At 38.1% G+C, this 26,708-nt stretch overlaps 1 protein-coding gene and 1 pseudogene across 8 annotated transcripts in view; both read left to right on the top strand.

Moving 5' to 3' along the window:
* The window catches only part of PDE4B (phosphodiesterase 4B), a 530,398-nt gene that overhangs the window by 281,722 nt on the left and 221,968 nt on the right, over positions 1–26,708 (top strand). The window lies entirely within an intron of this gene.
* On the top strand, positions 3,251–4,750 carry LOC112907879 (ADP/ATP translocase 2 pseudogene; annotated as a pseudogene).

The raw sequence follows: 26,708 nt of genomic DNA, 5'->3' as shown, positions 1-26,708 counted from the left end.
GTCTTGGAAGTTTCACCATATGGTTTAGTAAATTCTTTTTTTTTTTTTTAAGATTTTATTTACTTATTCATGAGAGACACACAGAGAGAGGCAGAGACATAGGCAGAGGGAGAAGAAGGCTCCATGCAGGGAGCCTGATGTGGGACTCCTCCAGGGACCCCAGGATCATGACCTGAGCCAAAGGCAGACACTAAACCACTCAATCACCCAAGTGCCCTGGTTTAGTAAATTCTTTAGAGGGGCTCTTCCAATTTTTTACCTGAGGACTGGGATGGAAGTATAAATATCTGGAAGTCTATGTAGAGACTTTAGACTGTTTTTCCAGTTTTCCAGATGAGGCCTCATTCTGACTCCCTTTTCAGCTGAAGCCTCCAGGATGTCATTAGCCTGAGTCTCTCTGTCTCTGCCCTGCCTCATCATTTACCCCTCTTCAATCCAGCTTTGTTCTTCTGAAGTGCCAATGACAGACCCCTCCCCCTTATCTTCATCTTTGTGTACTATCAGAATTTTTAAATTTTTATTATTATTATTTTATATACATATAAAGAGGAAAAGAAGACAGTCACTTATGGATAAATTAAAGCAGACATTCAGAAAAATTGTTGAATGCAGGTTGCCACATTGATAAGTAGTTGTAGATTATGTACATAGCTGCATTTCATCTCTTTGTCTTCTCAAGAAAGCTTTTATTAATTAAAAACAAACAAAAACTGATAATAGTATAGAGATTTTCTTAACTTCTTAAAACAAATTCATGGATCCCAGTACTTGAGTATTAATGAGAAATTCCTTCTGACCCTCTTTACAAGTGTTTATGAATAACTACTCTGTTGGAACACTGATTTAAAACCATTTCTTTAGAAAACTCAGGAGTGCAGATCTTCACAAGCTATAATTATGATGTATCTGTCAAGGTAACATTTAGTACTGGTAGAGGTAAGATTGTACTTGAATGCAGAAAAATTAGCAGATTAAGTATACATATTGGAAGAGATATGATAGTAACACATGGAATTTACTAATTTTCTTCAAGATTTCCAAGGCAGCCACTATTTCTAAATTATTTCTGTATTCCCCAATAACACTCAGCATATAGCTTTATCCATTGGGAGTATGTGCTCAATTTTCAATTGATGCACTGAGTTAGTTTCTGGGACCCCGGTAGCCCACCAGTTTATAAAATATGAGAGCTGGAAGGAATTTTCAGACCATCTAGTTTTTCCTTGATTCTGGGACATTTTTCTTCTTCATATACAATCATTGCTGAAAAGAGGATGTGTATGAAAATTGGTATGTACAGATAGTGTGTTAGTACTCTTTCTAATGAAAATACAACAAAACTATTATTACATCTTTTACATTGGTGGATTTTCTTAGAGTTGGTGGCATTTAAGAATTGAGTAGATACAGAGGCACCTGGGTGGTTCAGTCAGTTCAGTCCATTCCTTGCCTGTTTCTCATGTGCCATACTTTTCCTCTCCTCTACTTTTGCACACGTTTATCTTCCTTTGCCTGGGAGGTCCATTCCCTCTGTTTCTTGGTGAATTCCTCACCAATTTTTTCAAAACCTGTTCAAATGTCACCGTTTCGATAAAGCCTTCCTGAATTCTCATGGTAACAGTGAATGTCATTTCCTCTATGTGATACACATCACCGTCTTCATCTTTATATATGCCACCTTCTTCAGCTTTTTCATTTTAAAAGTAGCACAGTTAATCCAGAGAGATGAATTGGGGTTTTTAATATTTTACATCATTAAAGGTCTCAGAGAAACAGAGTGGTCTAATTCAAGACACACATCATCTCTGTGTGTTCAATTAGGTGGCCTAGCTGAATTCTGGATAATTACTATTGTGGTTGAATTCCACAGGTGTTTGAGGAGAAAATCGGGAAATAGAAGGATCAGGAGTTCATTGTAGGAGATGCTTTGACCTCTTTACCATATAGTTCATGTATTTGCAAAAGCTCAGTAGTGTGTTCTCCACTGTGATTTTAGCTAATGTGCCACTCTATGCAGAGGGAATTGTTACATTTAGTCCTGTAAAATCAAGTAGGATCTGACCCTTTAAGGCCATTAGTCTAGAGTGGGACAAAAAGAACAGCTGCTTGTGCATTTAGCAACATGTAAATTTAGCCACCTGTATCCCCAGACTATGGGGAGGAAGGAAATATATTTGCTTATTTCTCAGGAGAAATAATACTGTCTCTGGCATTCTTCAACAAAGTAGAAAAGCAGTTCTGTGTTCCAGTTTGCTGCCCTTTAACTGATTACTGTCACAATTCCTCCTTATGTCTTCCGAACATAGTTTTCTGCTGGGATTTCCGGGAAGCAGAGAGAACTCTGCAAGAAGCACTGGGTTGTTAACAATAACACTGTTACAGGGCAGCCGGGAGGCGCAGCGGTTTAGTGCCTGCCTTCAGCCCAGGGCATGATCCTGGAGTCCAGGGATCGATTCCCACATTGGGCTCCCTGCATGGAGCCTGCTTCTCCCTCTGCCTGTGTCTCTGCCTCTCTCTCTGTGTCTCATGAGTAAATAAATAAAATCTCAAGAAAAAAAAAAAAAGACTTTAACCTTAATAGTCACTTAAAAAAAAAAACATCATTGTTACGGATTGAACTGTGTTCTACCAGAAGGTGTTGAAGTTTTAATTCCTAGTACCTTTTGAATTTGGAAATAGGGTCTTTGGAGATGATTAAGATGAGGTCATTAGAATGGATGAAATTTGGGCACAGATGCAAGTGAAAATGCCTTTTATAAGCCAAGGAACATCTGAGGCCATCAGAAGCTAGGAGGGAGGCATAGAACAGATTCTCCTACACAGCCCTCAGAATGAAGCCCCTTACTAACACCTTGATTTGGGGTTTCTAGTTTCCACAACTGAAACAATAAATTTCTGTGTTTCAGCCACCCAGAATGCCCTGACTGGGGACATCTCATCCTTCTTCAGTCTCCTGGGGAAATTAACTTCAAATACATCTTCCCCTAACCCTAGTAGTGATGGCAAGAATTAGAGAAAAGTGTGTCTCACATAAAAGTCATAAATCTCTGGTCCCTGTTCTTTCTTTCACATCTGCCTGAAAATTTCAGGTCTGAAACTTAAGCTGGTGATTCCAGCCTGGATTCAGCACACAAATGGGTTTTATTGCCTGTACAACGTTTTATTAAGATTAAAAATATAGCCCCAGGGTCCTGGAGTCCCAGCCAGTTCCTATCGCAGTCCCGCAGGCACCCGTCTAGTTCCTTTCAATATGACAGATGCCACTGTGCCCTTCACCAAGGACTTCCTGGCGGGTGGAGTGGCTGCTGCCATCTCTAAGACGGTGGTGGCGCCCATCAAGCAGGTCAAGCTGCTGCTGCAGGTGCAGCATGCCAGCAAGCAAATCACTGCAGATAAGCAATACAAGGGCATTATAGACTGCGTGGTTCGGATTCCCAAGGAGCAGGGAGTCCTGTCCTGGCGTGGTAACCTGGCCAAAGTCATCAGATACTTTCCCACCTAGGCTCTCAACTTCGCCTTTAAAGATAAATACAAGCAGATCTTTCTGGGTGGTGTGGACAAGAGAATCCAGTTTTGGCGCTACTTTGCAGAGAACCTGGCATCAGGTGGCACTGCTGGGGCCACATCCTTGTGTTGTATGTATCCTCTGGATTTTGCCCAAACCTGTCTAGCAGCTGATGTGGGCAAAGCTGGAGCTGAAAGAGAATTCAGAGGGCTTGGTGACTGCCTGGTTAAGATCTACAAGTCTGATGGGATTTTTTTTATATAAATTTATTTTTTATTGGTGTTCAATTTGCTAACATATAGAATAACACCCAGTGCTCATCCCATCAAGTGCCCCCCTCAGTGCCTGTCACCCAGTCACCCCCACCCCCCGCCCACCTCCCCTTCCACCCCCCCTAGTTCGTTTACCAGAGTTAGGAGTCTCTCATGTTCTGTCTCCCTTTCTGATATTTCTCACTCATTTTTTCTCCTTTCCCCTTTATTCCCTTTCACTATTTTTTATATTCCCCAAATTAGTGAGACCATATAATGTTTGTCCTTCTCCAATTGACTTATTTCACTCAGCATAATACCCTCCAGTTCCATCCACGTTGAAGCAAATGGTGGGTATTTGTCGTTTCTAAATGGCATCGAAAGATGAATGGATAAAGAAGATGAAGTCTGATGGGATTAAGGGCCTGTACCAAGGCTTTAATGTGTCTGGGCAGGGTATTATCATCTACCGAGCTGCCTACTTTGGTATCTATGACACTGCAAAGGGAATGTTTCCAGATCCCAAGAATACTCACATATTCATCAGCTGGATGATTGCACAATCCATCACAGTGGTGGCTGGGTTGACTTCCTACCCATTTGACACTGTTCACCGTCGAATGATAATGTAGTCAGGGTGCAAAGGAACTGATATCATGTACACAGGCATACTCAACTGCTGGAGGAAGATTGCCCGTGATGAAGGAGCCAAAGCTTTTTCAAGGGGGCATGGTCCAGTGTTCTCAGAGGCATGGGTAGTGCTTTTGTGCTTGTCTTGTATGATGAAATCAAGAAGTTCACATAAGTTATTTCCTAGTTCTCCCCCTGTGAACAGGCATGTTGTATTATATAACATATCTTGAGCATTCTTGACAGACTGCTGGCTGTCTATTTATCAATGGCCACTACATACTAGTTGAAAATGGGAAGCAATAATATTCATCTGACCAGTTTTCTCTTAAAGCCATTTCCATGATGATGGGACTCAATTACACTTTTTTATTTCAGTTACTCCTGATAAATAAATTTGAAGAAAAAAAATGTCTGAAATAAAAAAAAAAAAAAGGATTAAAAATACAAAGGGGCAATTGCAGGGCTCAGTCAGTTAAGTGTCTGACTCTTGATTTCTGCTGAGATCATGATTTCAGAGTTGTGAGATCAAGCCTGGCATCGGAAACTGTGCACAGCACAGCAGACAGCAAGAGCCTGCTTGAAATTCTCTCTTTCCCTGTCCCTCAGGCCCTCCAGGCCCTTTTGCACTTTCTCTTTCTAACATAAATAAATAAATAAAAATCTTTGAAAAAAATTTAAAACACAAAATAATCATAATGATTTGTTACAAGGATATAAAAATTATAAGATTTCACATCAGAAATCTGAATTTCTGGCACAGTACTCTGGCATTCCCACACAGTAGTAAGCTAATTCCATCTCACTTCCAATGAAATGGAAGGGGTATGCATTTTTCATTTGTCACTTTCTCCATCTTCCTTATGATTCCTACACCCTGTTCTGGCTCTCATGAATGCTACCTCCATGATCCCTATAGGCATTTGAATTTTAGGCCTCCATGGACATTAGTACAAGAACTCTTTATTTTCTTGTTATTTTTTCTAGAAGTACGGAATTTAGTTTGTCATTGTAGATGCCTATATGTTAAATATACCTGTGTATATGCCCTGTAATGATTTACAGGGCAATGCCCAATAGTGCTATGTATATTGCAGAAATTAAACAAATATTCATTTAAAATTCTTTGTCCAGGGGTGCTTTGGTGGCTCAGTCCGTTGAGCATCCAACTCCTGGTTTGGCCTCAGGTCGTGGTCTTGGGGTTGTGAGATGGAGCCCTGCATCGAGCTCCATACTCACTGCAGTCTGTTTGAGATTATAACCTCCCACCCCTGCTCCGCTCCTCCTGCCCCTACTCATGCTCTCTCTCTAAAATAAGTGTTTTTTTAAAGATTTTATTTATTTATTCATGAGAGACAGAGAGACAGACAGAGAGGCAGAGACACAGGCAGAGGGAGAAGTAGGCTCCATGCAGGGAGCCAGATGCAGGACTCGATCCTGGGTCTCCAGCATCATGCCTGGGCTGAAGGTGGCACTAAACTGCTGAGCCACCCAGGCTGCACTAAAATAAGTATTTCTTTTAAAAAATTCTCTTTGTCCATTATCTAAAAATCAATCTATTAAGTACCATGAGGTCAATAAAGATAGACCAGATAGTGGTGCTGCCTCAGGGGAGCTACAGTCTATGCTGGAAGTAAGATACTGAATCATACATGTAAGAGATTCAAGAATAAAATGAAAAGTGTAAAGACAAATGTAAAGTTAGATAAGAATTCAGAGGAAGAAGAGAGCATTTCTGACTTGGACCACCAGGGGAAATTTTGTACTGGGGGAGGCATTTTAGTGGGGACTTGGAAGAATGTAGAATGTGATCAACATGAAGAAAACTGGGCTTTTGGGTGGACAAACATCTGGTCATTTGAGAAATAACAAGTAGTTCAGTTTGATGAAACTAAAGGAGGTTATGGGGAATACACTAAAGAGGATAATTTGGAACCATCTAATGTGACATGAACCTGAACATCAGGCCTAAAGAGATTAAGCAGCAGTGAGATACCAGTCTCTTTAAAAAGCTACCTTTATTCTTTGGCTATAGCTAAGAATTAGACAAGAAGGCTGTGCTTTAACTTCTGTTGCTTAAAAGGGGAAAATATGGCCACTTAATGTTTGCATCTATTAAGTTTCATGGTTGAAAATTCCCATTTACGTTCCCTAACTAGCAGCAGTTTTCATGGAGAATGATTCAAGCCAGTTCTTGGTAGGCAATTCTAAAGAAACAATACAGCATTCTTATTTCTGTTGCAACTCCCCCTCCCCCAACTGTCTAATGTCAGTGTGTTAGTGTTCTTTACTTTCACAAAAGTATACTCAATGTCCTGTAAGTTGAGTGTCACAACTGACCATCGAGAGAGCTCGTCTGCCATTTTGAATGTGAGCTAAATAATTATCGCCTTTTCTATTTCTATTCTATATTCCTTTCCTATTTCCCTTTCCTGCCCCAACTTCCTCTTTTCCCTCTTTCCATCCTCTCTTCTTCCTTTCTCCCTTCCTGTTCCCTTCTTACTTGTGTGAGCTAAAGTAGAAGTGAAGAGTCAGTCCTTTGGAGTCAGACGACCTGCATTATAATCTTGATGCTATTACTGACTGGTTGTGAAATGCTGACATAGCTATCTAGTTTCTTTGATCCTCAGTGTTCTCATCTACAAAATGTGATGATAATAATACTCACTTGATAGGGTTCTTTTTAGAGTATTCATACATTAACACATGGAGAAAACTTAGAACAGTGCCTTGCACATGTTAAGTACTCAGTTAATATTAGCTATTATTGCTATTGTTATTGTCCTCCCTGAAGATGGGCTTTTTAAAAAAAATATGGAGATAAATAAGTCATACTGTTTCATGTTTCATTTTAGGCCCAAGAGATATATTTTGATATTGTAAACAAATGTTATTATGAAATAACATGTAGAACTCCACATAATGAAGCTCCACATAATGAAGACACTGACTTATTGCAGATTGACTGACAAGCTGATTAATTTTACATATATAATCCTTAAATCGCTTTTAGAAAATCTATCCATATTAAAGATACTGTCTTATATTCTCTTATTGAAATAAGAAACTTACCTGGGATATGGCATATTTTATATGTAAGAGCTGAAGGGGTCTTGGGTGGTTTTTTGTTTGTTTGTTTGTTTTTTTAGGATTTTTTGAAATCAAGGGATTTTTCCATGCTTTGACCATTTATCTTTTTTTCTTTTCTTGGGAATATCCAGCATATCATACCTTGACATTTGAAAAGCTTAATATGTTTCCATATACAAGTAAGCATATTCTCCTTAAAATAGGTCAAACAATGAATTCCTGGTACTTTTTTGTTAGGATAGTGACTCTAACAAGAGGAAATAGCACAATTTAAGAGTCTTCGATAACCATAATTCTAACAGGTATGATAACTGAGATCCTAATAGGTTTGACAAAAAACTGTACAAATATAACATTCTTGACACCATTTTGAAAGCTCTTCCTCCATAGTGCCTTTGTGTATCTGGGTAACTTGCTTAAACAATTGTGTTCATCAGCATTTTCAGATATTTGTATTATAATTTCTCAACTTGAGTTTTCAAGGGAAGAGGTGAGATATGAATGGGAGGGGACCCCCTCTCACTCCTCTCATCCCTCCCACTCCTTCTTTCCTTTTCCCTTATCCTTTCTCTTTCTTCTTTTTTTCAAAGGCTTTAAAGTCATGCTGATTCTTTTAAACTGGTGAATGTGCAATTAAATAATCATCACAGACACTTGTGCCCTCCTCTCACTGTTAATTTATCAAATAAAAACAAATTAGTTGTCTTTATATACAGTCTATTAAATTTTGCCTGCCTTTAGGCCAAAAGCAAAATACCTGTTAAAGGACCCAGAAGTCACGGTACTTACGATCAATCATGGGAGATCCTTTGTTCTGTCTGTGGCTTTGTTATTTAACTTGTACACCTGGTTAATGATTCTTGCCCTTCCTGTCTACCTCATCTGATAGGGTTCTTGAGCATATTCATTCATTAATACATTGCAAATAATGATAATGATATCCACAATTATGATAGTAACATAGAACTTCTATTCAGCTCATGAAAGAAAGTTTTAAAAATTTTCCCTTATGCAAGGTGAGGAATGTGAAAGCCCTTTGAAATATAAAATGCAAAGCAAATATAAGGTATTGTTTTCATTAGCAAGTTTAAAGAAAACTGTTCTATAAGGAAAAAAGTCTTTGTGGTGCATTTAATTTTATTTTTCAAATTATGGATTCACCCCATGAGAGGTGATGTACTTAACAACATCAGCATATGTGAAGCAGGACTAGCATAATGCATAAATGTAGTTCCAGAGGAGCTGGGAAGGCACCAAAAAATGTGCTTGCTTTGCCATAGCTTGAAATGGAAAATGATCATTCTCTTTGGTTAGTCCTGAAGAGCTAACAGATTGACAGTAATATGAAAAAAGGATCTAATTTTACACTGGTGCAATTTAGATAAAACATAAAATTCTGGTGTTAGAACACATGTACTTGCTTATAAATTTTATTCAATTGGACACGTTGAAAGGAGTGCTCATATTTTGGCAATATCCAAGTATATGTTAGAATGATGGAATATATTACCGTTGAAAGTGACTTCAGGAATCATCTAGTTTGTTGATTTGATGGTGAAACTAAAAACCCAGAAAGGCAAAATAATTTTGTTATGACCACTTTCAGTAGTTGAGCCAGGTTCTTTCTATATATTACCCCCATATTTTGACTACAATAGTTCAAATCCTCACTAGATTGTGTTTCCTGAAGGCAGACCCTTTGACTTACCCATCCATCTATATATACATCTGTCAAGATTTATTAAACATTAATTTAAAGGCTCATATGTATGAATACTCTGTTAAGTGATGGAGATACAAGAGTGATTGGGATGAGATGGCTGATTTCATGGAGCTTACAGTCTTAGAGGGGAGGGGAAAGATGAGAGGGAGAAAGAGAGGGTATCTATAATTTAAGTAAAAAATGTAGCAAATATCAGAGATACCCACTAACAGACAATAAAAAGGAATGAATAATTGCACTGCAGAGTAAGTCAGAAAAGTGTTTTGACAAGAGATGTTTGAGTTGGCTCATGAATAAAGGTCACTTCCTCACCTAGCAAAATGTCAGCAATTCATTGAATACATAACTGAATAATCAAGACTTGGTAACTTTCTAATATGACTCTGTTTTTACTAATATCAAATACAAATAAATTACTGGTAGTTTTCCCTACAGTATTTGCTTTATGGAACCTCCTTTCTTTCTTTTTTAAACTTTAACTTTCTTGGCCCATGAGGACATTTCTTTATCCCTATCTTACCTAATTAATATAATAACTTTGATCTTCTAAAACTTACAAATGTTTTATTTTTATTTATTTATTTATTTTTCTTACAAATGTTTTAGAAGACATAAGACAAAGCGATAAAATGATCATTATTTTCAAACTGAAAAAAACAAAAGCAAAAAAGACTGCCTTACAACTCCTCCTTACAGAATAATTCCAGTTAATAAATGTAGAAGGAGAGGCACCTGAGTGGCTCAATCAGTACAGCATCGACTCTTGATTTCGGCTCAGGTCATGATCTCAGGGTCATGATATGGAGCCCCATGTTGGGCTCTGCTCTCAGCGGAGAGTTGGCTTGAGATTCTCTCCCTCTCCCTCTGTCCCTTCCACTGTTCACACATCTCTCTCAAATAAATAAATCAATCTTTTTTTTAAAAAAGATTTTATTAGTTTATTCATGAGAGACACACAGAGAGGCAAAGACATAGGCAGAAGGAGAAGCAGACTCCCTGCAGGGAGCCCGATGCAGGACTTGATCCCAGGATCCTGGGATCATACCCTGAGCTGAAGGCAGATGCTCAACCACTGAGCCACCCAGGTGTCCCAATAGATAAAACATTTAAAAAAATAAATGTAGAAGGAATGAGAGAAACAGAAAGTCACCTTTAGAACATAGCAGTAAGAGTTGCAGGCAAGATCCACCAATGAACACTAAAACTACTGGGTTTGAAAAAGAATAGGTATTTCTGTAGTCTCAAAGTATCTACCACCAACATCCTTATTACAGAGATAAAGATAATTTTATAGTGTTTGAGAAACCCAGCAAATTCAACATCAACCAATGATCAAGTTTAATATGATTGATAATAGATATATTGAAAACAGGTACTCTCTTACAGGATATACTCAAAGAGTGCATCACTTCTGAGAGATATTTTACAACATTACTGACTGTTACTCTTTCAATGTATCAAGGTCATGGAAGATAAAGAGTAAGCAACCATCATAAATTGAAGATGCATAGAGAAATTTAAAAGCTAAATGTAATGTGAGATACTGGATTGGATCATGGAACAGAAAAATGAGTAGTAGTGCAAAAACTGGTAAAATATGAATGAAGACTACAGTTAAGAGTATTAGACCATATTAATCTCTTAGTTGAGGTATGTGCACTATGGTTATACAATAGATTAACTTTAGGGAAACTGAGCAAAGAGTGAAGGATACACAGCAATACTCTTCTATTTCTGCTACTTTCCTGTAAGTTTCAAATTATTTCAAAGTAAAAAAAATTAAAAACATAATTCTCTTGACACATTAGGGATTCTTTGAAGTGATTTGAACTTCAAAGACAGGGTAATATGATCAAAGCTTTTCCAAATTATTCATTAAAGATGTTGATACAGAAAAAAACATGGATGCATTTTGTAATATTTTTATTCTAGGGTTTAAATGAAGTATACAAGTTAAAGTACAGAGTTTAATTGAACTATATGATTTCTTTTACGAAAGTAACTTTGAGCCTGAGAAATGTCAGAAATAGTCTTTTTTTTTAATTTTTTTTATTTATTTATGATAGGAACACAGTGAGAGAGAGAGGCAGAGACACAGGCAGAGGGAGAAGCAGGCTCCATGCACCAGGAGCCCGACGTGGGATTCGATCCCGGGTCTCCAGGATCGCGCCCTGGGCCAAAGGCAGGCGCCAAACCGCTGCGCCACCCAGGGATCCCTAGTCTTAACCTGTCTTAACCTGCCCCACCAATATTTTGCTATATTTATAGCATAGAGTACAGCAGTCTCCACCTTATCCACAGAAGATAGTGCCAAGATCCCCAGTGGATGCCTAAAATCACACATAATACCAAACCCTATATATACTGTTTTTTCCCCTACATATACATGTGTGATGATAAAGTCTAATATATAAATTAGGGACAGTAAGAGATTAACAAGAATAAGTAATGATCAAATAGGACAATTATAACAATATACTATAATAAAAGCTATTCCTTCATAGTCTTCCTTCTCAGAATATCTTGTCCTGTACTGACCCTTTCTTTGTGGTGATGTGAGATGACGAGGTGATATGAGGTGATGAGATAGGCATGGTGATGTAGCATTCAAGGCTACTGTTGATCGTCTGGCATCACTTCTGGAGGACAGTTGACCTTGAGTAGGTGAAGCTGTGTTTGGAAAGAGAAACCGGGGATAAGGGGGCTGCAGTGCATAAAGAAAAGAATAAAACATAACTTCTTATGTGTATTCAAGAGGTTAATTCTTGGGATGTAAAAAAGCATAGGACAGTAAGACACTCCATAAGCAAAGAAAACAGAATCTGTTTCCTTATAGAAAATATTTTCTATCCCTGAAGACATTATTGGCTTGAAACTACTGGCCAATAGTCACATATTGACTTTCATTTTGAAACTTTCTAATATTTTTATTACTCAATTTATGCTTTTATTTGCTTTTATTATAATAGATTATTTTAGTCAGCTGATGATTTTAACTGAGGGATTTTCTAAGGTATTCAAGTGTAAAAGTTCATAGGTAATTCTATTTCCATGTTTAGAATGCCTGATGTCCATACTTCTAAGTCATGTAAAGGTTTATTTGTTTGATCATAAGTGAGCTAAGTGGGTTTTATCGCACATTATTTCTAATAATATCATGTGTTTGAAAATTCCACTAGTTTAAAATAGGTAGATTCTAGGTCTAATTACTAAATTTTCTTTGCTCAAAATTCTGTGCAACAAAGGTGAAAGGGTTTGTTTCCAAGGAAACAAATGCATTCCATTTTCATCACATAAAATGTTTTCGGCAAGAAAATTCCATAACCAGTCTCCAGGGAGATACCGTGTCATAAGATAGCTCTCATTGGAGATTTTTCCAAAGGAACACTTTATTTTATTTTTGTTCCCTCTAAAATCATCCTGCATTAGTGTAATTGTGATTGTATTGGATTTCAAAAAAATTAACAAGAGATCCATTGTCATCACCTTATTAGGGTCATAAAATGTACAATTCCAGGAGAACGTGATTTTCCTCTGACCATTAAGTTATGTTTATATTGGAGTCTAAATAGCATGTATTCAGGATGTTCACTTGAGAAAAAACAGCCTGTTCTAAGGATGGTATTTGTCACCCTGAGGGCTGAAAAAGAACTTCACTCTTTATTGGCATTTATTTGAAGTTGGAAATGACTGCTTCTTTTTAAGAAATTTGAAAACCATATAAATAGCCTGGCTTTACATATTCTAGTGATTGAATAACTGAATAACAAATAAGGAAACTGCAGGAAGTAGATTCAGCTCACATAAGTCTGAGGCTTTGTTCGGTCTGATACATCTCTTGTAATAGTTGTAATAGTCTGATATATCTCTTGTAATAGTTGTATCTCTTACCCATGTGCGTGCTCGCATTTAGGGACACTGTGGTATTCATCTTGCAGTGTGGATTTGGGATGTAATAAGTACAAAATCTTTGATAATGGAATGAAGTACTTCTATAGTAATATGACAAAATTTTGAAGCGGAAAACAAAATCATTGTGGTATTATGGGGGCTAAAGAGAGATGGCATAATAGTCAAAATTAGAAGCCATGGCTCTGTCCCTTACAAATTCTGCGACTAAGCAGGTCACTTAAACCTTCCTATAAGTGGGGAAAGAAGTCTTTTTATCTCATATGGTTGTTAATTAATATGTATAAAAAGGATATTTAGTGAAAGAATTTCTTTAAAATATGGAACTATTCCATAAACAGGAGTGTGAATTCTTCTGTAAAAGCAGTAACCACCTAATATGTCTTTTTCCTGATTTACATACTACATTTGCTTTGTTTCTACTGCAAATCTCTTATATGTTCCAGCTAATGTGAAATAATTAGAAAATATCACCTTGCTATGGTAGCCCTAGAGTCTAAAAAATAGAAGTGATTTTTTAAAAAATTCCGTGAAAGATCAGACTCCAGCCAGCCTAATCCTAATACTACAAATCCCCCACATTTTATCTTCAAAGGTCCAAAATGTGGCTTCTAAGGCAACACACTTCTTTTCCATAACTCAATCAAAGAAGGTGGGAAAATGGATCTGTTTATGAACTGGAGACCCAGTGGACCAAATAGAGTCTCTCTAAAAGATTTAGTCTGTACAGTCACGTTTTTTTGTGAGAAACTTACATGACAGACAGTGGCACACAGGAAAAGCAGATACTGACAACAAGATGTGGCATCAGTAAAACATTTGCTCATTTTTCTTTCATTCATTCTTGTGAGGAAAATTTTTATAGAGTGCTCCCTAAATGTCAGAGACTAGGCTTGATGCTTTCAACACACATGATCTCATTTGATAACCTGCGACATTTGGCAAAGAAATATGATCATCTTCATGTAATGGATGCTGAGGGGCACCACCCAGACTCCTCTTAAAGACTAAGCATTCACTCTTCATCTGCCCTCAGATGTTGGCAGTGGAAGGCTTTTTCATGACTCCCTATCAAGAACTGCTCTCAACCAAAGACAGTTGAGTTGCCCAGGATCCCACATTCTCTTGGATTCAGTGACTGATAGACATGGGTTTAGAAGGCTCAATAGCTCATCTCTATTGGGAACATCACTGAAGGGCCACCACATCTCCAGAGCCATCAGTAGGTTTGGCTGAGGCCTCTGTTGGAGCAGCATCACAGATCCCCTGCTCTGTCCAAACCTTATCCTTCACTCCTCAGACATGTGATGTTTGCAAAAGCACTGGCTTACAAACCTCCTGCACACAAATCTTGTAGGCTCAGAGACTCTTTTCTGAACATCCAGAATGGTGATCTGATCTTCTCAGAATTGGTCAAAAGGGTTGCACATAGCTGATTCTAAGGGCAGGATAGACATGTCAAAATGTCACCATTAAGAAGAAGCAAGTAGGAGCTAGTGAATGGATGAAACTTGATCAAAGTGTTACCAAATGGAAACACACATTTACACCATTTGTCTTACTGGGAACTTAGGAAGTCAGATCCACTTAGCAGACACTTATTTAACCTTATTGTTTTCTCTTTTTTAAAGATATTATTTATTTATTCGAGAGAGAGAGAGAGAGAGAGAGAGAGGCAGAGACACAGGCAGGGGAGAAGCAGGCTCCATGCACGGAGCCCGATGTGGGACTCGATCCCAGGACTCCAGGATCACGACCTGGGCTGAAGGCGGGTGTTAAACCACTGAGCCACCCAGGGATCCCGTATTGTTTTCCTGTATTATGTAACAAAATACTGAACAATCAAAATAAACAGCTATAAATAACCTAAAATATTTATGAGAAATCATCTTAAAACAGCTATTGGTAACAGAAAACAGATTCTGAATCTAGAAGAACTGTGGATATCAGAGAAAGTTAGCATTCATATTAAACACTATTTTATGTTGCCTATGAAAATGGTAAAAATCAGACTTCATGGCAATGTTAACCTTCAATGTTTTTTAAACCTTCAATGTTTTGTGAATGCCAAATATATATTAATAACCAGTAAAGGATGGTGATTTAATATTGCTAATTTTTCTAGTAGTAATAAATTTAAATCCATTAGTAAATATCTATTTGGCAACTCCTATGTTTACCAGACATTGTTCTAAGCAGTGGGGCTAGAAGTATCTGGAAGTACACAGATAGTCAACAAGTAAATAACCAAATATGTGAATAACACCACTTGGTGAGCTGACAGCTGAACAGTGAGGCAGCCAATTTAGAACTTGTGGAAAGAACCTTCAGGCAACAGATGAACATAGAACCCTACAAGAAGAAGGAAAGGAACTTTGAAAAAGAAGAAAAAAAGATAGGATGGCTGGAGTGGAGGAAGTGATGGGGAGAGTATAAAAGTAGCTTTAAAGTTAGCCAAGGGCCAGATCGTTGTAGGTCATGAAAGAATTTCCATTTTATTTTGAGTATGATAAGAACTCATTAGTGTGTTTTAAGCAATGAAATAACATGACCTTACGTGTATTTTTAATAAGATTGTTCTAACTGGGAGTGGCCCTGGAAAATGGTATATTCAGGAGCCACTCCAGCATTACTTAGTATCAGGTGCTAAAGAGACCACATTTCAGACATATCTCAGTTCATATTCCAGTTGTTTCTTTCTATCTAGAGGTTATCCTCTGAGTCACAGTCACCCTGTTTGTAAAAGGGAGTAAGACTTAGTTTGCAGGACTTTAGGATTGGATGGCTCACATGCAGTGCCTGACATGGGGTGGGAGCTCTGTATTTGTGATAGAGACAAATGAAGAGTATAGGACTGAATGAATAGTGATGCAAATATGCTGGCTTTTCTCTGTTCTTACTTGTGTTGGTGCTAGAAAGGCTACAAATAAACTCTGACCTTTCTTAAAGAGAGAAAGAATCCTTTCGGGGTCATTTAGCTTCAAAGGGAGTCAGAAGTGAAAAGCTGCTGAGTCTGTAAGACAGGAATGTTTCTTTCATATTTTCCCCTATTTTTTTCATTGCCTTGAAATCCTATACCACAGGCAGACTGTTTGTGTTGTCTCCAGATCACATTAGGCAACCTTAGATAGCAGCCTACGATGATATGGTACATTTATGGAGTGTGTGCATTTGTATTTCATGCTCTTTGCCGTAGCAGTGATTCAAAAATAAAGCACCACCAGAGAAGACTAAGGTTATCCAACTGGTTTAACAGGCTTTTTAGGACTAGGGAGATTCAGGTACAGCTCAGAGGCAACAGTAGCATGTCCTGGAAAATATTATGCTTGGAAAATCTATTCCCTGAGGCAACTGCTGGATACAAGAGTTGATACAACTAGCTTCTAAGTTACTTGCTTAGAGCATAGGTATTAAAGGCAAGGGGTCCCAGCAATCTCTTCTGAGATATTGTAGTCTTGTGATTTAGTTTAAAGTGAATAGGAAGGGATCCCTGGGTGGCGCAGCGATTTGGCGCCTGCCTTTGGCCCAGGGCATGATCCTGGAGACCCGGGACCGAATCCCACATCGGGCTCCTGGTGCATGGAGCCTGCTTCTCCCTCTGCCTGTGTCTCTGCCTCTCTCTCTCTCTCTCTCTCTGTGTGACTATCATAAATAAATAAAAATTTAAAAAAATAAAAAATAAAAAAAATAAATAAAGTGAATAGGAAGAACTTGGTAGGAGCAGGAGGAAGCTGGGTGATAAGGACTCACATACAGAAGTGGGGAGGTTCCCTCTGTTCTCCTGTGGTGCAATTCACTTTTTCTTCACAATATAATGCCCCACAGCATTATAAGCCCAAGTGATCCTACCAACTTCCTATACAGTAGAGGCAGCTTTGAATATCACTCTTAGGTATCTGAAGAAATCCACTGTATATTATTATTATTGCTTGCTTTATGAATCCCAGTATGTGAGCTTGGAAATGCAATAAATATACCACTTCCTTCACTTCCGCAAACACATCTTAACTTCTGTCTCTGAGACCTACTCTAGTTAACCTGGTTGAAAACTCAAGCTCAGGTCTTTCTGGGGTTCTCACCCTCAAGGATGACTCATAACTCCTGGTCTCACTGTCAAGTATGACTGTAGGACAGCCTTGTCTCTGGTCATTGGACCTGTAGGCTGACTTGACCATGAGAAGAAGCCTGCTGTCCCTATTCTTATAGCAGCCTCTATTACTTCCTTGCCATGTTTGGGACTCAGGAATCCTAACCTAAGCTTCCTCTGATCCTATCCGCCTAGAAGCCCTAAGAAGCCTTCTCTTTTCTCAAGCCTTGCCACCTTCTTCATGGTATTATCAGTGAGCAGAGACCAGGACCTCTCTATTATCAGGAACCTAACTCAGGGAGAGAGAGTGTTGAAGAGAGTTGGTAGATGATTTTGAGTCCTCTCTCTGTTCCCATTATCTACCATACTAAAAGCTTTCTGCTTTTCTTGATTCCTCCACTGGGGCAATGAACTCAAAGCCTACCTTTTACTTTAATGGGAGATAAGGGAACAGGGAAAAGGCAGGGAGAGAAAAGCGTAGGTAATCTTAAATATCATATAGACAAAACTGGGGGGGCGGGCAGAAAGACTCCTAAATCTGCCACTAACGATGGAAATCTTTTCGAAGTTGAGATAGAGATCCAAATGAATATGTTGAAACCAAAAGAACAGTTTTCTTGTCATGCCAGAACTATGCTGGCTTCCTGAGTAAATATAATCTGATTCAGCCTGAGAAACATTATGTCTTAGGCAGATAGTTACAGACTTGGCACTGCAGATGAGCAATGCAATCATGCAGTATTTTAGAAAACTTCTCTATTTAATAATACAATGCACTGAGATGAAAGTGATATATAAAACAGCGTAGCTTTCAAAGGTACATGACCCTTTACTTCTTCTCCCCACACTCAAACAGCTTTGACCCTTTGTTTTATTTTTAGTGTAGTTTGATTCTTCTCTTTTTGGTGTTTCAGGGCTTTTAGATGAAGCTCCTGTTAATGTTATCAGACACCTCATGTCTTATTTCACACATACATTTAGGATCAGCATTCACACACATCCCAGTGTGTTTCAGTTAGCTAAACATGGATCCTGGACCTAACAGATATAGATGCATTATCTCTTGCTGCAGTTAATTCACTTGCTGATTGTTAGCAGGTTGCTTATGTTACCTAAGGCTCAGTTTCCTTATTTGTAAAATAGAAATCAAAATAGCTACTTCATAATTTTCTTCTGAGGTTCAAATGAAATACTATGATGGAAGGAGGTTTGTAAAATACTAGCTTTTATATAATCCTATCCTTTTTTCCAAAAATGTTTGTTACATGTTTGCCATGTGCCAAAAACTTTGCTTTGGAGCTATATAGATAAATAAAATATGACCATTTCCTCCAGCAGTATAATCTAGTCAAGAAGGTAGATAAATAGAAAAGCACAGTGTAAAGCATTACCTGTAAAGATACAAATACATGCATAAAAGAGCTAACTACACAGTCCATTTTTTGAAGGTAGTGCTAGAATTGGCTTTCTGAATGAGTTGATGTCTAAGTTAAGTCATAGGATGAAGAAGAATTTGGTGATATGAGAAGAACAGGTGAGAAAGACATTCAAAGGGATCAATAATAGAATTGTAAAAGACAGTGAAGGGCTCCCCGGGTGGGCCAGCGGTTTAGCACCGCCTTCAGTCCAGGGCCTGATCCTGGAGACCTGTGATCGAGTCCCACGTCAGGCTCCCTGCATGGAGCTTGCTTCTCCCTCTGTCTGTGTCTCTGCCTCTCTCTCTCTCTGTGTGTGTGTCTCTAATGAATAAATAAATAAAATCTTAAAAAAAAAAAAAAGACAGTGAAGTAGCAAACATCCAGGTGTTAGTATGTGTTGGTGGAAACAGAGGATCTGTACATATTAATACTGCTGGGGCAGTATTAACACCATTACAATGATTAATACAACTTATTTATTTATTTTTGAAGTATTTATTTATTTATTTATTTATTTATTTATTTATTTAAGAGAGAGAGAGAGAGAGCACAAGCAGGGGGAGCAGCGGAGCAAGAAGCAAGCTTCCTGCTGAGCAGGGAGCCCAAAGTGGGGCTTGATCCCAGGATCCCAGGATCCCAGCCTGAGCCCAAGGCAGACACTTAACAGACTGAGCCACCCAGGTGCCCTTATTAATACAATTTAAAGCAACATGTAGTTGGAGATGAAAATGAGGAGGTAGTTAAAGGCCAGATTATTCTGATAAGGGGTTCAGACTTAATACTTTGGGGAATGAGAGATCATTAAAGGATCTCTTGCCATCAGATTTTAATTTTAAATAATGCCAACAAAGGTTTTTCACTGGGTCAGTAGTAGATTTGAGATATCAAAACCACAGTTGGAGTGACAAGTTAGATCAGTAGTCCAGGGGAAGCAATGACAAGGGCAAAGAAAAGAGCAATACTTGGAGATTGATTTAGCTGTTGAGGATATTGACTTAAATATGGGAATGAATGATAGTTGATGCCAATGATTAAGAAAAAATATAGAGATAGAAACAAGTTTAGAACAATGATGAGTTTTGTTTGGAACAGATAAAATTTAAGGCATCCAGATGAAGATGTACAGTTGGATGTTAGGATCATGTACATGAAGCTCAGAGAAGAATCTGTGCCAGTCACATAGATGTATTCATTATGCTTAACAAATGCAACTTGAGAGGCAGTGATCATAGAGCCTTTTAGTCACTTTTAGTTCCCCAGTCTCATTTTAGTAATTAAAATATTAGATCTCAAAAAAATTGATCTCATGTAGTAGCTGAAATTTCAAATTGCCATTTTAAGTTAAAGCTCCTGTCCTCCCATACTTTGGGCATATAACAAGTGTCAGGAAAGATCTCTCTTGACTGTACCAATATAATACAGTATTGAGTTTTCTGGTTGTTTCAAGTGTTTCAAGATGATTCTTTCTCCCATGGACCCTTTTTTGGGCTCATTGAAGAATTATGTACTGAGCTCTCTGACTATAGATCCCTCCATGTCAGTAGTGTGTCTGCTTTGGCTGATTTCTTCTAACCTTTCCCCACCCTCACCTCTATAGTACCTCTTTGTGAAAATGCATTAGTATAACTATGCTCTGAATTTCCAGTTCTGCTCAGGTGCTGTAGCTCTTTATTCTGAACAATGGACTACTTGATATCTGTTATCTTGGAGCCTTAACTAAAACCAAGATAGAATGAGCCTCATTTTTCAAAGATGTATGAATCATTTCATTAGAAATTTTAATGGAAATGATGAGACCCCTCCGCTCAAGCAAGAATGCTCACAAGGGAAAATAAGTGGAATAGGGACAGATTTCTGAGAGAAAACGTCATTCAGAAAGTGAAGAGAAGCAGAGAAGGAGAGAGACAACACGGATGGAATTGAAGTCAAAGGAGGACTATAAGAGAAGGAGTCACAGAAATTACAGAGTAGGGAGTTATAAGGAGGGCATAATCACCATATTAAATACATGTAATTAGATAAGGACTAGCATAAGAATATCAGATTTAGCAATTAGGAGGTAAGTCATTACCTCAAGCAAATCCACTTAAAGAGAGGGACACAATGAAGGCTTTAGAGAAGTTTGGATGAGAGAGGAGAGTATGGATGTTAGATGTAAGGTCAAGGTAGAGATTTAGGAATGGGAAAACAGCTACATGTTCACAGGCTGAGGGAAAGCAGGCATTAGTGAGGAATGATTTGAGGATATGGGAAAGAAAGAGGATAACTGATGGCAGATGTTTAAAGCTGATTATTTCTCTTATAGGTATTTTCATGACCTCATGGGGTATAGGAAAGAAGGAGCTCAAGAGCATAGTTAAGGGAGGCCTGGGTGGCTCAGCAGTTGAGCGCCTGCCTTCGGCCCAGGGCGTGATCCTGGAGTCGCAGGATCCAGTCCCATGTCAGACTCCCTGCATGGAGCCTGCTTCTCCCCCTGCCTGTATCTCTGCCTCTCTCTCTCTCTCTCCGTGTCTCTTATGAATAAATAAATAAAATCTTTTTTTTTTTTTCTTAAGAGCATTGCAAAGAGGTTAGGGCTAATTAGAAGGAGGGCTATCTCATTCTCTGAAAAAAGCAGGGGAATTACATAAGCATACATTTGGATGTTGTTTGTTCATGGAGGTAGAAAGTTGAAGGGGAACACATATGATGGCTTTAGTTTTCTCACTGATGGTAGGGGGTATGGCTATTTTGCTGAAGGTGATGAATCAGGATCTGAGTCACTCATCCTAATCTAGTCATTTGGAAATTAGAAAGATTCAGCTGAGTGGAGGGTATTATTATGCCCAACATAGAGATGTCAAAACAGTGATTCAGAATACTTCAGTGACTTGTCTTGAGGTCACCCGGAGGCTAATGTCAGAGTCTGGACTGCATCAGGAGTCTCCAGATTGTTAGAGAGTCTTAAGAGATTTGTATGTTTTATATTTACCAAGGTAAAAAGGGTAAAAATAAAAAAAATTTAAAAATATCTCTTATCACCATTCCTCTCTCCTTTTTATAGCTAAACTTTAACAATTATTTACTGAGTATCTTAAATCTCCTGTTATACCTTGTGATAGGTGCTATGCTGGGAAACCAAATATGCAGCTAATATTTAAGAGTACTTACTATATTCCAGTAACTATTCCAAGTACTTTGCACATATAAATGACTCTAGTCCTCACAACAATCCAATGAAAGTGGAGAACTCTTATTATTTCCATATTATGGCTGATGAAACAAAAATCTAGTAAGGTTAACTAACATACATTGGATCACACGGATATTAAATGACAAAGGCAGGCTAGTCTGGCTACAGCACCCAGTTTTATCCATTACAATGTACATAGTTCCTGCTCTTGAGGGGCTTATTTTGGGGGGGATGGGGAGGAAGCAAAAGGAAAACAATGTTGGCTTTAATATATAAAGCATTCAATGGCAGGAAGATGTAACAATACAAGAAAAGCAATAATACAGGGCATGATGAATTGCAAAATGACTGGTCTAGATAATTAGAAATCAAAGAGCTCAGTGTGGACTCATTTGCCTGGCCGGTAGGATTAGAATAGTTTGACTCACAAATCTGAGAGAAGTAAGAATAGACAGAGGTTGAGAATAGGCAACTCTTTGAGGTTCCATCATAATCATATCCATTCTACATTTCATTTTTAAAAAATGAAGAAAGCAAGAGCTAGCTTTTAGACAAAGCAGATGATTCACATCCATCTGTCCATCTACCATCCACCCATCCATCCAGCAAATATTCATTGCATCTTTGCTCAATATATTCGATACTGGAGTTGTCAGAATTCTTGGGCTGCAGCCATAACTTGCTCACCTCTGTACTATACTGGTACACGTTTTACTAATATTTAGGACTAATAGGTATTTGTTGAATTTAATTGATCAAAGAGGAATAATCCAAGTAGACATTTTTTATAATGTACATATACATAAACCCTTAGACTCTGTTATTAAAACCTAAATTACCAGGCTAGACTTCCTTCTTTCAGGTAAATTCCTTTATTCTTAACAAACCTAAGTTAGAACCTTCTGAACCCATTGTGATAAATTTTACTAACACTGAACTGCAAAAGAGTAAGTGGATAAGGGCCTTGATTCTTTTCACTTCTAAGGAAGCTCTTTAGCACCCATTAAAAATTACTGGCTTTATCACCAATGTATCCACATATCAAAGGTGTATTGGGAGGGAGAGCTTGTATTGGAATTCAAATGTCTGGGTACAGCCTTTGTATTAGTTTTTTATTGCTGGCATAACAAATTACTGCAAATTAAGTGGCTTAGAACAGCACCTATTTATTATCTCAGTGTTCAATAAATCAGAAGTCTGAGGGCAGCATGGCGCAAGTGGGCCTGTTGCACTGAGTTTCACAAATCAAAGTCAGTGTGTCAGCATGGATGCCTTCTTTCCTGAAGGCTCTGAGGATTAAATTTCTTCCAAGTTCATTCAAATTCTTGACAGAATTCCGTTTCTGTGGCTGTAGAATCATAGTCCTTGTTTTTTTGTTTTCTTCTGAAAGCCAGCCCTTCTCAGCCTCTTAAGGTTGCCTGAATGCTTGTCACATTGCCTCCTCCATCCTTAAACCAACAAAGGCTCATCTGCATACTGCAGACTTTCTCAACTTCCCCTTATGCTTCATCTCTCTTCTGCCTCCAATAGAAGAAATGTTCTCTACTTTTAAGGACTCAGGATCAGATTGGGCCCACCAGGAAAATTCAAGATTGTCTTCTAATCCTAAGGCCTGAAATCTTGGAGGATTGGGATGTGGACATCTTGGGACGTTGTTACACCTCCTATTTTCTCCCTCCTAGGACAATGGGGCTAGGGCCAACAAAGTGACTCTTTCTGTAAGAATACACATCTGCTCCAGGGCCAAATACCTACCTGTTGTCTCTCCAGTTCCAGTTAGAGAAGAGGTAGACATGATCTGTGGAAAAAAATTTCATCAGGTATCCCATTGTATATATACTAGGCATAGGATCAGTTTTTGCCTGTGTGAGGTGCTTAGTAAAATACAGCTGTGGTGATAATGATCACAACAGTGATCTTACTAAATTTGACATAGGACACTATGCTAATAACTGAAGCAGATTCAAAGAAAATAAAACATAGCTTCTGTCTAGGAAAAATGACAGGTATATAGATAAATATATTGAACGGACAGAGTGGCAAACACCTTGAAAAGAGGTACTTCTTTTTCCTTTTGTTGGCTGTTCTAAATATTCATTTTAAACTGCCCTCAATCAGATAAAAATGATGTGAAAGGTGAAAAGCAGTTTGTTAATATGCAATTTGCCCCAACTGGCACGGCCCCCTATGCATTGTAGAAAGGCCAGCTACTTGATGAAATGGTCTCAGAGAGGGCCAGGGACTGGCAAAAAGGTCAGCAAAGATTCTCAGATTTAAAAATAGAGAACTAAGAAACAAAGCCCTCAATGCAACTTTTACAACTACAAATTAAATGCAAAGAATGACACATCATTACATAAGCAGCATAAAATATAATTTAAATGTCAAAAGAGCTGAAGATTCTTTAATCATGTAAGGAAAAAACTGCAAATTTGTTTTATTTTGTTTTTATTGAAGTTCGATTTGCCAACATATAGTATAAAACTCAGTGTTTATCTCCTCAAGTACCCTCCTCAATGCCCGTCACTCAGTCACCCCAAACCTCCACCTGCCTCTCCTTCCACTACCAGTTATTTGTTTCCTAGAGTTAGGAGTCTCTCATGGTTTGTCTCCCTCTCTAATTTTTCTCTCAGTTTCCCTCCTTTCCCTTATAATCCCTTTCACTATTTCTTATATTCCCCATATGAGTGACACCATATGATAATTGCAAATTTTTTAAACATCTCAATTTGTGCTATACAAAAAAGGAAAATGGCATTGTTTAATAATGCAGAAATGCAGGAATCAATCATGTTTTTTATAGTGTTTATAGGAATCCTTATGTTTATTTTGTTCAACTTTAAAAATATTCATCTTTAAAAGTTCTCATGACTTTTGGGGACTGTGGATATATTTGAGTACAAGAGAGTATTATTTGACTTATGACAGTGCTTAAATGTGATCTGTGTGCTTGTTAAAGTTGTAGTTAAGTCTTATATATACGAAGGATGCATGTTCATTGGGAGGAGTAGGTGTATTGCAGATTGTTCTTGCTCTACTACTTGGAATATAATTTCACATACATTTTGCTCTCTTGAAAATTAGCTCTGTGGCAGTTGGTTTCCCCACTTTTGCCACCCACTTACATTTTAGAGCTCTGTTTTGAAGCTTGTGAGATATATTTAAAAACATCATATTAACGTTTTAGGTCTCTGTCTGGATACAGTGGTTTCACATATGGTGTGCTTTGGCAGATGCAGAATTTTACTAGTGTTTGGTTGTCAAATATATCAATCGAATCAGAGCTAAATATATATGTATGTAGGTAGGTAAGTATGTATATACATATACAATTATAGGTATATATGTGTAAATTTATGTGTGTATGCATAAGCTAGAGCTTAGGAAATTTACCTTCATTTATTTATTAAATGTTTAATGAGCTCCTACTGTGTTTCCTATAGTGACCTGAACACTGAGAATGCTAGTGTTATTAAGACACATGATCTGGTCTCAGGAGCTCTCAGAATTCTGGTTGAGAGAAGCTTCAAATAGTATATTGTGGTAAATGCTGTGCTAGCAGCCAGCCGTGCGTGTGAAGATCTTTGGGAATATAGAAAAGAAACCTACTCTAAACTAGGGCAGAAAGAATTGAGTGAGGATTCCTGGAGAGGACTTTATTTTAGTGAACAAGTCTTTAGAAGTAATTTGTTTATTTAGGTTTCTGGTATTTTTTTGGTATCTTTTCAGATGAATTCCCCAGTTTGGTGGAGGATGGGATATAAAGGAAAGGAGAGAGAGAAAAAAAAGACAGAGATTGAGGAGGGATCTCAGAATGTGTCTGTGATTTGCCTTGGGATATAAATGTCATTATTGGTTTCTGTTTTCCGCTCTGGATCTCTTAGAGCAGGGAGTAGGGATCATCTCCCTACATCTGACGGAAGTCAAAATAGGATATATAATCCTTTCTGGCCTGTGAGAGGCAGGGCTTGAAGGGCTCTTAGAGCCATTGTTTGTTTTGTTTGTTTGTTTGTTTTGTTTTTAGTGTCTTTTTCTTTTTCTTTAAATATTTTATTTATTTATTTATTTATTTATTTATTTATTTATCTATTTATTTATTCATTTATCTATTTATTTATTCATGAGAGACAGAGACAGAGAGAGGCAAAGACACAGGCAGAGGAAGAAGCAGGCTCCATGCAGAGAGCCCAACATGGGACTCAATCCCAGGTCTCCGGGATTAGGCTCTGGGCTGAAGGTGGCACTAAACCGCTGAGCCACACAAGCTGCCCGAGCTATTGTGTTTAAGGCAATATTTCCCGAGCCCATCTTGGGTGATGCTACATGTGGCCAGTGGACTTCCCTCCCAGGTCAGCTGTTGCTTGAACTAGGAAAGCAGCACAAGGTATTAGGTACCTAAGGTGTCATGAAAACAGGAGGGGAGTAGAAAAAATTTTAAGTATCTTCTAAGAAAGTCAGTAAAGAGTGGCATGCCAGTTTACATGTTGCTTCACTGGGCTCTCTCCAAAACTGAAAAAACTACAGTCTTTTGCCAGGAGTTTGGCATGCAAATATTTTCTAATAAAGAAAACCATAGTAGGAACTTGGATTTTGTTGCAGTATGCCAATACACTGGCAGTGTGTGTGTGTGTGTGTGTGTGTGTGTGTGTCTGTATGTGTACTGATAAAAAAAAAAAAAACAGGAAACATCATTAGAATGCAAATACAATAGAGTTCATTTACAAGAACACCCGCTTTAAAATAACCCTACTGTAATAGGGAAACAATTTCTGGACTAATTTTTGTATGTGTGTGTGTAAAACTCTACAAACAAATAAGAAATAATTGAAGTTACTGTTAATTTTTTTACACAGCTACCCTATGATCCAGCAATTGCACTACTGGGGATTTACCCCAAAGATACTGATGTAGTGAAACGGCAGG

Source organism: Vulpes vulpes, chromosome 12 (genome assembly GCF_048418805.1).
Source record: "Vulpes vulpes isolate BD-2025 chromosome 12, VulVul3, whole genome shotgun sequence".
NCBI classification, from domain to species: Eukaryota; Metazoa; Chordata; class Mammalia; order Carnivora; family Canidae; genus Vulpes; species Vulpes vulpes.
Note: the sequence above shows the minus strand (reverse complement) of the source record. Positions and strands in the feature narration are given on the sequence as shown.